The sequence below is a fragment of the Arvicola amphibius genome, chromosome 7 (genome assembly GCF_903992535.2).
Source record: "Arvicola amphibius chromosome 7, mArvAmp1.2, whole genome shotgun sequence".
Lineage (NCBI taxonomy): Eukaryota > Metazoa > Chordata > Mammalia > Rodentia > Cricetidae > Arvicola > Arvicola amphibius.
In genome coordinates this window covers 53792676-53804855 of record NC_052053.1, presented here as the reverse complement: position 1 = coordinate 53804855, position 12180 = coordinate 53792676, and the positions used below count along the sequence as shown (strand labels likewise).

Genomic DNA, 12180 nt, shown 5'->3' with positions numbered 1-12180 from the left:
CCCAGTATCACTAAACCTAAATCTGCGGGCAGTGGGGGGCGGGGGGTAAGGGCTAAATCTAGGTCTTGTAGAATGCTATGTCCAAGAGCTCTAAGAACGAGCAAGAACTCCAGTCCACTATTTACTTTTTCCACCCTAAAATTCTAGGCAGTCTGGCTATGCAGCACAAGGTTGACTCAAATCCTCCTGTATGTACCCTAGCCAGGACTTTTAAGCACCGGCGAGCCGACACAGTCAACCACAGGCCCTTTGCATAGCTGCCTCTGCCAACTCATACACAATCCAAAGCATCTCAGCTGCTGTGCTCTGACCCTGCACCACACCTTTGGAGCCCTTCCGTGATCACCTGAGCCCAGGTTACTTTGTCGCAGTCTCCCTGGGATGTATTTCAGTTCTGATTTATTTCCTTCAACTTTCAGACCTCCTGAAACCCTTTTACTTGTGTATTTGAGTGTTTCCTAGTTGTTCCCCTCCAAATCTTTTTTTTAAATATTTATTTATTATGTATGCAATATTCTGTCTGTGTGTATGCCTGCAGATGGTTGTCAGCCACCATGTGGTTGCTGAGAATTGAACTCAGGATCTTTGGAAGAGCAGGCAATGCTCTTAACCTCTGAGCCATCTCTCCAGCCCCTCCCGTCCAAATCTTAACAGGGGCCTTAGTAGTCCTGTTCACAGCCAGGTCACAGTGTCCCATGAATGTGGTAAGGGAAGAAAGCAGGGCTCAAAGCTGGCATTCTCAGAGGACAGCTGCGGGCTCAGGGGTAACCGACTTTGCCTCTCTTCTCAAGACCTGGGTTTTCTTCCAGGTGACATGTGGCTGGCGTGCTGGAAGGATTACGTTTCCAAGGCAGCCTGGGGCTCGCCAGGCCAGGGTACGCTCCTGACTCTTCGCAAGAATGATTGAAAGTCAGCACTTAGGAATGAATGAATGAATGAATGAATGAATAAATGAATGCCTTTCCTTTGCCATCTGCCTTTGATCAAGTCTCTGGGCCACAGCTTGTGCCTCCTGGTTGGCCTGGGTACACCGCCAGGGCCTTGAACAATGAATGTCTGTGCTTGGTCCCACGAGGGAAGCGGGAGCCACTGAAGGAGCTGAAGCAGGAGCCTGGGGACCACCTGACCTCACAGCTGGCATCCTAAGGCCACGTAGGAATGAAATGCAGCTTCTGCCTCCTTCACCCCTCAAGGCCCCTGAGAGTGAGAACAATGAACCCCGCCACTACTCTGGGAACAGCATTTGGCCTAGAAATTCTACCAGGGGCAAGAGGAAGGGCTGGGGCCCTACAGTTTCAGTGCCTGCTCAAACAGGAAGGAGCAGAAGGTTTGGGGCCAAGAAAAACAAGTTCAAGGTCACCCTGGAACTAGCAAGTCCACAGCTAAGACTTGTACATCCCCAGATGAATCTTTTTGTTGATTAATGGTCAGCTCACACGAATGTGAAGAGAGCATGGTTCAGGACCACCCACGAAGCATGACAGAAAGTAAAATTTGTCCAGCCTCCTCTGCCAAAGCTGGCAGACAAGGAATTCACTACTTTACAGGTCCAGTCCCTGGTCTTTCTCCCAGAATTGTGTTCCACACCTAGGAACTGAAAAATGTTTTGTGGGGCCTTCCCACCCTCTAACCAGGGTGCAGGGCTGGGGACTACCCAGGGTCCTCCCCTTTTCCAGCAATAGGCTATTGTTGCAGGCTCCCCAAGGAGCAGTCAGTGGTAGACACCGCAGGTCCCTTTGACTACAATGTTGAGGCAGGGGGATGACCTCTGGCTGGCCCTCTCTAAGAACTCAGAAGACATAAGCAAGAGCCCTGACACAGTCTCAGTGCCACTGAGTCCCTTCGCACCCTGCATCAGGGACATCCTGGGACAAAGAAGCCTCAGCATAGCCTTGGCCCCTCCTCGTCCCTACAATCCTTGCCCCAGGAAGATGGATAGTAATGCCAGAACTTTCTGGACCTGCACCCTCTGGCCCTAGTCTAGCGAGCCCTGTTATTGGGTCCACTTAATCTGGCTTCCATGCATACACATCTCCCTCCACTCCCAGCCTACAAGCTCTTCCGTGGTCCAGCCAGGCCAGCAACTACTCAGCAGCCAGGACCATTGGCTAGTGCATCCCTTGCCAGGGGAAGCACCCCAGCAAAGTCTTTGTCTTGTACTTAAGCCTGGGGCTTTTAGATGGTCTGGGGGTGAGTGTTAGGATGGCAGGTTGCCAGGCCCACCTTAGTTAGTTAGCTTAGTTAGCTAGCCTGGAGAAGGGACTCACTCTGTGCAGTGAGGACTTCCTGAAGCTCCCAGAGACCCTGCCTCATCATTCAAGCACCGAGAGTACAGATATAAGCCCCCATGCTGGGCTGTGCTGGGCGCTTCTGCAGCAGGAGATGGGCCTGTGGATGATTCTGAAGGTCACACCTATCGTCCTCTTAGGCTCTGTGTGGAGTTCCCTACAGAAATGATCATCAGTCTGTTCCCCTTAGTATCACCCGTGTGCCTCACAGCGTACAAGACCGTGTGAGGCCCAGAACAGTTTGCAGAGTTACCCTACTGACACCCCAGGTTTCCCAAAAGTGGTTTGGAGTGAGGGGCCCAGCGGGTCAGCTCAGGCCAGGAAGCACCCTGACTGGCCTCCTTTGTCCTGGTCTCTGTGTTCCCTGACTTGCCCAGGTCCTGGGCTGATATCCCCTTACGCCTCTGATAGGCAGGGTATCCCTTACAAGACTAAGAGAGACACAGTCTCATCCAAGACAGCACTGCCAAGCTTGGCCATGTACTCCAGTCACCCTCCCCCCGTGCTGAACACAGCTGGCACTAGAGGTCAGGCCCAGAGGGGTGGCACTAACAGGGTCCCCACTTGTGAATGCAATAGAGGATATGGTCTCTGCCAGGCAGTGTTCATTCAGTGAGCGCTTAGAGTGGACACGAGGACTCTCAGCCACCAGCACAGCGTTGGTGAGTGATAAAGACCTGGTCTCTACAGCCAGTCCCTGCTAGAGCCCAGCGTTGTCTCAGTGTTTATCACTGTTCCCAGGTTACTAAGCTGCTGACTGACGGCCAAGGGCAAAGGAAGCAGGGCTGCGTACAAACCCAGGGTCTTTTAGCAACAAGGCTGAGGGCCAGATCTGGTCCTAGCCAGCGGCCAGTGGGCATCACCAGTCTCTACTCCTCATCTCCCCAGCTCTCTAGACTCGCCAGTCCCAGCGCGCATCAGCCTCTCTGCATTCTCCTGTGACCCAGGACACAATCTCCAGCATCCAGTCATGTCCAGCAGCCTCCATCCTCACAGGCATCAGTCAAGGCTATGGAGCCACTGCGTCTAGCTCTGGAGAGCCCACAGCACTCAGTTGTCCCCCGACACACACATGCTCTCTCACATATAGAGTCCACTTTGATTTAGCAAGCAGAGTAAGCAAGTGCAGAATACTCTCGCCAACCTCCCGGGCCTGCAGGGGCCCCTCTTCTGACACACCTCTCTCAAGCTACCTGAGATCGACCCCCCACTCACCCTTCCTTTCCACAAAAGTAGCTCCTACCTTTGCAAGCTCTGAACTCCACCCTCTCTCCCAGGAGACACTTCTTCTCAATGTACTGTGCAGTGAGACTCATCGCACACCTGTCTCCGCTGGCCTACGGGACTCTCCCTGAGGGTCAAGTCCCTGTCTGCCTGGCTCATCACCTGCAACCTCACATGCCAGTGCTGAGAGTCATAGGGCCAGTGTCAATTAGGAGGTGGGTGGGCCAAAACACAGCGTACATATTGCACATATGTGTGTGTACTCTGAGTATACAGTAAAGCACTAGGTACATGTGTGCACACATGTGTGTACTCTGGAGTAAACAAAAAAGTACTGGGCACATGTGTGCACACATGTGAGTGTACTCTGGAGTATACAGAAAAGCACTGGGTACATGTGAGCACACGTGTGTACTCTGGAGTATACAGACAAGCACTGGGTACATGTGTGCACACGTGTGTGTACTCGAGTATACAGAAAAGCACTGGGCACATGTGTGCACACGTGTGTTTACTTTGGAGGCCCTCAGACCTGTGCATCATGACCCTTCCAAGCTGTCGGGAAAGCAGGCCAGAGGCCCTGCATCTCTGCCGCAGCGCAGAAATGATTCGTCTTCCCTCAGCCCATGCTTCACAACTCATCGATAGCTTTCACTTCCCCACTAGCTTTCACGGAAGCAGCGCCTTTCTGCCATTTAATAATGCATTGGACTCACTGCTTCTCTCCCAGGAGAAAACCAAGGCTTGGCTCCCACTCCACACAGGCCGGGTGTCACTCAGGAACTCATTTAAAGCCTGAACCTTGGACCTCACATTTAGGCTCAGCGGGCAGGGCCCACTGCTTTCGCCTCCCTCTGGCCTTCATCTGCAGGCTGGGAAGTGCTGGTGCCCTGGTGCCTTTCAAGGCTTGTTCTGAGGCAGGAGTCACATTCTGGCCCTTCTGGCACCCAACCCCACATACGCCAAGGGAGCCAAGGGAGCTTGCCAGGTTCAGAGGTGACTTTATATGTTACAGGACTGTCTCCTTTTATCTTCACCAAAACCTTTAGAAGCCAAAGGGCACTGGAACCATTGACAGACAGAGAAACGAGGCCTTGGCCACTAGGAGCCTCCCTTAGGTTGCATTGCAAGCTAGTGGTGGCTTCCTGGGAGTGGGGGCTGGGAGCTGCAGGGAGCACAGGGCTCCTGCTGAACTGTGCAGGCAGAGGGAGCCCAGAGTTAAGTGCTGGCAGCCTGAGAGCCACGGTCTCACCTCCTGTGTTCTGTGGGCTAAGTCCCCTGATTCACAATTCTGCTCCTCAGACAGGCTTCCTCCCAGGACTATCACGTGACTGGATGAGGCACCATGTGGGAAGCTGCCTTGTAAACTGGCCAGTCCCAGTGCACGTCATTTCTGCATGTCAGAACAGTGGACTCTGCAAGGAAGCCCTGGCAGCTCCAGGTGACATATGACCCAAAAGCTCATACCCAGGCAGAAGATGAGATCCCCCTCCTCAAACCACAAGCAGCTCCCTCACCTGACACCAGCCCCCCTGCTTAGTACAGTTACTCCAGTTGGCCTGGGCCAGGGCTCCCTCTGCCAGCCACCCCCTCTCCCCTCCCCCTCCTGCTCTGCGAAGTTTCTGCTTCTACTTCATCGTTTCCGTGGCAACGACCTCTGGTTTTGATTGTTTTCCTCTCCTCTGTCACTCTGGCATCTTAGGATCAAGGCAGAAAGAGGATGAGTGGGGCAGGAAGCCTGGCCTAGAGGAAGAGCACACAGCAAGATGCAGGGTTGGGATGACCTCTGACCTGAGGGCTCTCCTTGAAAGGACTCTCAAAGGAGCCTGTACTGTGCAGTGTACCTGCAAACTGGCTTCCCACTAATGTATCTCTGCCCATGGGACACCCTTCCCTCACCAAAGCCACGTTCCAAAGTCCCCACTCCCAGAAGTCTTTACTGATACCCCGTCACAATTATGCCATCATGCTACTGTCCTTGGAGTGCCTGCCTGCTCTTCACTGTCCTGACCGCTCTCTCAGACAGCATCCCCGCCACAGGCAAGGATAACAGTTCCTCCCTTCATCAGGAGCCAGCGCACAGTAGGTCCCCAGAAGGTAGCCCCAAGCCTGAGGATTCCCACCCCCTTCAGTCAACACCAGGTAAATGAGACTCAAGTGAGTTTGGGGGCTGAGAGAGCCTGGCATATTCTCTAGGTCTGTGTGGACTCCGGTATTATTTTTAGTCCCTGAGCCAGGGCCTTCTAGTGAGCAGCCCAGAGGCTCCTTGACCCACACTCACAGTGGCTCTCTTTCTCCACCTGCTGACCTCCTGAGGCATTGATGCCAGCCTGCAGACAGCTCAGGAGCAAAGCCCAGCCATCTCCAAGCCTGCACACAAGCCACCTCCCCAGCCCCTCCCACTCCCGGGGAACATGAATACACTTAACACAAGTGTACACATGGATACACACACATGCACACAGTGTGCATTCATACTCAAATGCACGCGTAGAAGTGCAGCCATCAGGGAAGCATGCTGACAGAAACAGTGCCCTCTTGGCCTGGCCAGATCATAAGGAAATCCTAGGTCCTTTAGGTTGTCTCTGTCGGTTTTCCTCTGAACGCTGAACCAGCAGGGCCCTTCCTCCTGAGTGTCCCATGCCCCACATCCACCAGCAAGGGGCCTCCCTCCTTTCCCTACGGAGCTGATGGTGCACCCCACCTTCACTGCCAGCCCAGACCTGCACATCACTCCGAATGGCTCACCTGCCCAGGCTTGTGCTAGGACAGGTGTGGCCCATGACAATGCACAAGGCTGCCCAGGGCCACAATATCTTAATGTGGGGTTCCTATGCCGAAGGCTGTCTCACCCCTCAGAAGACCTACCATGTCAGGTGCTGCTGAGCTCAGAGAGAGGGGTGAAACCCCAAACATGAGACCTCATAAAGCCAAGTCTAGCCAGTCACGGCTCTGCCCCACACTTCTGTTCCTGCCCCCCTCTTCTCATAGCTCAGTGCTCCAGGGTCCCCACGACTTCCATTGGGAAGCTGAGATTTTAGCATCTGAGGTATATGGGGGCAATTCCCAGGAACTGGAAGTTCTAACATGGTCTAGAAATGGCCGCTGTGTGTGCCCAAGAGGGCTCCAATACAGTCTCTGTTCCAAGAGAGCTGACAATTTAGTGATGTGTGTGCACTCCCCCAGGGGCATGAAGACAGGGGCTGCGGCTGCGGAAGCAGAAGAGAAGACATTCAGGGGGTAGTCCAGGAAGGCTTCCCAGAGGAGGTAGCAGCTGGGCTACCTGGATGGGATTCCCATAGGTGTGGAGTATAAGGTGAGCCCACTGAGTTTCTTGGACAGGGTTTGATGCAGCCCAGGCTAGCTTCAAATTTACTATGTAGCTGAGGAGAACCTTGAACCTCTGACTTCCCAGCCTCTAATAGTGCTGGGAAGGTATACACTACTAAGCCTGATTTTTACTCAGTACTGGGGAGGGAACTCGGAGCCCCCACACACTAGGCAAGCACTCTATGAACTGAACCACATCCCCAAGCTAGGACTGAGGTCCACTGAAGCCTGCCAGCAACAGCTCCCTTCCAACTGTAGAGAGGGTTTGGGGCATTCGCTGAGTCTCTTAGGCATGGGGTGCTAACTCTTCCTGAATGAGGCACTTTCATGTCTGGTCCTGAGGTGCCCTCTGTCACAGCAGTGCCCAGGGGTGCCACAGTGGGGAAGAGTCTGTCAGGTCTTGAACTCCTACAGGAAAGGACATCTTTGAGCTACCTGTACAACCTACCCCAGTGTGTTTCACAGCACCCTGCAATCCGCCAGGAAGTTCTTCCCCCTATCTAACCTATATCTCTCTTGCTGAAATGTACACCCACCTTGCTGTGGAGACAGGAATAACAAAGGCCAGAAGCTGAGCCTTACCGGTTGTTTGGAGAGCAGAGAAGGTGGTGGGGGGTGAGGGGAAGTCGATGGGCAGAGACACAGCCCCTGGCGCTGAGGAGAATGGACAAAGCCCTCTTTGTGTGCATGATTAATTTACAGGCCTGGGGAGGGCCACAGGAACGTCCTGCACGGCCTCGGAGGCTTCCCTGACCCAATTTAGAAGCTGTGTTTATTGTGTTGCTCCTGTCAAACCTTCCCGGCGAGGTCTCTATTCCCAGCGTGCCCATGAATTTTCCGGGGGTTTAATCGCACACAATCTGAGAACGATTTATTAAGAAGATTAAAACCCCCAAATATGCTTCTGCATGGTCTACGAAACGTGGCAAATTGATGGTCGGCCATGGGCAGACTTCCTCGGGCAGCTGCAGAGCTGTGGGAGCAGGGAGAGGTGTGGGGTGTGGGCCCCCAGGCGGAGGAGTCTGGGGAAACAGTGTTGGTGAGGATGCAGTCACGTGGTAGTGTGCTTGCCGGGCTTGACTAGACCCTGGTCCCATCCCAGCACCAAATCAGCCACACAAAGTGTGAGGCCAGCATGGGCTATATGATACCCTCACCCAAAAAATAAAACAAAAAAGAACTAGAGAACCGAGTTCTCGGCAGTGCCCACTGTTCCTCTTCCATGCAGCTCCCTGGGCCACTCAACCCTCCTTCCAGAGCGGAGCTCTTCAAGTCCCAATCTGAGCCCTTCTTTCCCCACCCGACCCTGAGGTCTCCTGGAGGAGGTTGGGGCTAGGTCCTCCTACCAGGGAGGGACTTTTCATTCACACCCTTCCTGGGATGTGGACCAGGGCAGGCCTCACTGGAGCAAAGCTGAACAGAGAGAGGAATGAGGGGTCCCAGCAGCTCTGTGGAGGCTCAGGGAAGACAGCTCCTAGGGACCTGAGCTAACTGCACAGCCCTGCAGGCCACTTGCTGCTTCCATCCAGACTTTGTTAAACCTCCACGCATAACTGATGTACCTAGGCCAAAAAACAAAGACTGGAAGGGATGGGTTCAAACCAGAGTCTACCCCAGCATGTAAGTATGAGCCTCTGGATCTCCCACCTTGGACCTTAGCTGCCATGCCTCTGTCTCCATGACAACTCTTGGTGGGCTCAGATCCACTCTCCACATCCCTCAGCTAGCCTCCAGCCTCAGTATCTCCTGTTGTTTTTCAAGACCAACCTTTCAAAACCTGTTGTTTTTCAGGTCTGACCTTGAACCCAAACTGACGTCCCAAAAGCCTGATACCCAGGCTGCCAGCGTGGGCCTGCCAGGGACCCACTCCCCTCTGTATTTTCTCTATGGTCTTCTCTGGAGCTGCCTGCTCACTGGGGCTGTACTCTAAAATAAGCTTATTTTCCCTGTTTCTTATTTCCAAATTCTCAAGATCTTCATCCAATGCCATCTCCACAAAGCCTTCCCAGGGTAGCAAATCAACTTACTGCAGGAGAGGAGCTCTCCCTGGTCGAGCCACTGAGTATGCAGCCCATGCCCCACCCCACCCCCACCCCAGACGCTCCTGAAAGACAAGACTGTCCCTGTTAGGAGCAGGAAGCAAGCGTACTTGCCCACTGTGGTCTACCTGAAGAGACTGTTAGTCCCTGATAGTAAGGGTGACCAGAGCAGCCTGTGCCAGCCTGTTGGACCCACTTCCCTGGTCACAGTGGGAACCCCTGCTATGGACCCCTTCAGTCCCTGATAAAGCCTATCAACCTCTTCATAGAGAAACTTATTTAAAATGCATAAGACATTGATCTCTGTGAGTTCAAGGCCAGTCTGGTCTACAGAGTTAGTTCTAGGACAGTCAGGACTGTTTCACAGAGGAAACCTTGTCCCAAAAAGCTGCCCCCCACAAAGGCACAAGGTAAACCATGGGGTCCAGGGTCTGTGGGATGGTTCCATGGGTATAAATATCAAGACTGAGAAGCTGAGTTCTGATCCCCAGAAGCCATGTCAAAGCAGGTTGCAGCAATGCAAGCACACACTTCTGTGATCCCAGCACCTCTTTAAGGGAGGAGAGAAGAGACAAGACTGCGCAGAACCCCCCAGTCACTGAGCCTGCAGCCAAGAGACCCTAAAATGTGCTTATGGAGTTAGTCAAGAAGGAAAGGTGAGAACCCCACCCACATTATCCTCATGCAGGCCGGGGAACATGAGCACACCCCCCCCAATAAACAAATACAAATAAGCACACATACCATACACACAAACACACACCATACACTCACACCAACCACACACACTCTCCCCCATACACACTCACCACACACACAAATAAATACGTGCACAGTGGACTAGAAAGGAAAGCAATGGCACCACAATGTGCTTATCAAGTACTCTCTAGAACACTGTAGTGATTTGTGCTTTTTTTATTTGCGCCTGCAATCCTAAGATCTAGAGCTAATAACGACTGTCATTTTGAGGTGTGATGAGCAAAAACAGTATTATTTCAAGATATCCACAGCTACCCTATAACACAGAAGCGGTGATTTCTACAAAATCACAGCATGGAGAATGCTAGGGCGGCTTATCGCCTACAACGATAATTGAAGGGATTGCCATGTATAATTGTAATTAGAGGTTAGGGGAATGAAGGCGGGGTAGGAATCTTTTCTTCTGCTCCAGGGCTTAGTGCTCTGGAACTCATGCAGAGACTCCGGGCGAGAGCCCTGAAATGGCATGTGGAGTGGGGGTGGACTTGTCCTGGAACAGATTCTGGCTGTGTGACCTGGAAGCCTCTGTCTCTGCTCTACCACTGCAGTCCCAGCACCAAGGATCCAAGCCTTGTTCCTGGTATGGCTGCCCTCATGGTTGCCAAAGCCCCTCAATGACTCAGGCTTGACTGAAGATGGGCAAAATCATCCCTTGGAGAAGCTTTGCCTGGACAGTCCCTGCCAGTCGTCGGGGAACTTGTTTTATGTCCCAAAAGAACAAGGCTGACAGGGAATAAATTGCCAGGGAAGACTGGAGTGGAGTGGGCTCCGATTGTCTGCATGGCGCCCGCCCAGCCGTCCCGATGTACCCACTGCTGTCTGCCCTGTGGCGAGAGGAACGCACCATCAATTACCCGGGGAGAAAGGGCGCCATGAGGACGCGCCCAAGCACTACTACACAGGGAGCAAGTCCCTGGACCCCTGGCGGCCAGGATCTCCTACTCTTTGATGGCAGCAGGGTCACCTTCCAATGAGGGGGGAAAGTGGGGGCGGGCTTGCTCACGTCTCTGAGAAGAGGCTCTTTAGAGACAGCCTTCTCTAAGGAAGGGACATCTACAGGTCCCTTCCCCTTCCCCAGACACACCTTGAGCCTGCTCTGAACACGAGTTGTGCTAGGGATGCATCTCTGGCTTCTCGCACACCCCACTCTAGCCACACCCATAGCCCCCTCCAGCCACACCCACAGCCCACTCCAGCCACACCCACAGTCTACTCCAGCCACATCCACAGTCCACTCTAGCCACACCCACAGCCCACTCTAGCCACACCCACAGCCCACTCTAGCCACACCCAAAGCCCACTCTAGCCACACCCACAGCCCACTCCAGCCACATCCACAGCCCACTCTAGCCACACCCACAGCCCACTCCAGCCATCACTCAGGCCCAGGTAATTTACACTGACTTCATGCCACCTTCACAGAAGCTACCTAATGTAACTCTGTCTCAAGCAACTCTCCTACCAGGCTTAAAGAGGATGCTACAATTGTCACGCTGTTAAGATACAGGAGGACTAGAGAGGGAATGTGACTGGCTTAAGAAGGCACAGCTGACCACTGACAGGGTCAGGTCAAACCCTAGTTGATCTGACTTCAACCACAGACAGCCAGAGTGTCCAAAGGTGCCTGTCCACAGTCCTGCCAAGGGTCTCCTTGGAACCTAGAGACCTGGGTCTTCATCCCCATACTTCTCACCAGCCCCATTCCTGCCTGCTGCAGAGCACAGGCCCTGCTCTGTATCCTCACTACAGAGTCTTTCAGAGCTTCCCGACAGTCAGCAGCACTCCATCTTCTTACCCACGGCCAGACCCAGGCACCCTGCAGGTGCATCTTCAAGTCTAAAGGACGTTCTTGCTGACAGGCGAATGGGGGACTCTAGAGCTAGATGTTCCCCATCCACTTCACGCCGGGTCCGAGTCCTATCATCCTTAGGCAGGAATATCTCTCTTGAATGGGAAGGTGTCCATCTGGACCAGACCACCCTGGTGCCCAAGCAGGCCCAGCAATCACATCGTAGATGCTGCCAGCCCTAGGAACATCCAGATCCAGAGTCTCAGCCCAGCTGGAGCTCCCCTGCAGCCACACAGGTCTCCAGAAGAGCCCGGAAGGGCCAGGCTCAAGGCCAGGAAGATGGCTCAGTGGATAAAAGAAGAACTTGGGGTCAACCAAGCCTGACCGCCTGAGTTTGATCCCCAGAGCCCACATGATCCTTGGAACCTACATGGTAGAAGGAAAAAACCAACTTCTGACAGTTGTTCTCTAACCCCCACATGTATGCCATGGCATGCACACATGTATGTGCACATACAAAATAAAATTAAAAAGAAAAAGTAATGGGTGGGGGCAGGCGTAAGTTTAAGTTGCAAGAACTTTTACTCTTGACACACTGCAGGATTACGATCAGGATCACTGCCGGTGACTTCCCCACAGTGGCCCTTCTCCTAGCAATGTGCTTCCTCCACACAGTGGGACACGGGTACTGAGACTGATGAGACTCAGAAAGATCCCTGAAACACCAGGAGGCTCAGGACCACTTATCAAA

At 53.3% G+C, this 12180-nt stretch overlaps 1 protein-coding gene across 1 annotated transcript in view; it reads right to left on the bottom strand.

Moving 5' to 3' along the window:
- Window positions 1-12180, bottom strand: part of LOC119818763 (DAB2 interacting protein) — a 147861-nt gene that overhangs the window by 115279 nt on the left and 20402 nt on the right. The gene's annotated exons all lie outside the window — the stretch shown is intronic.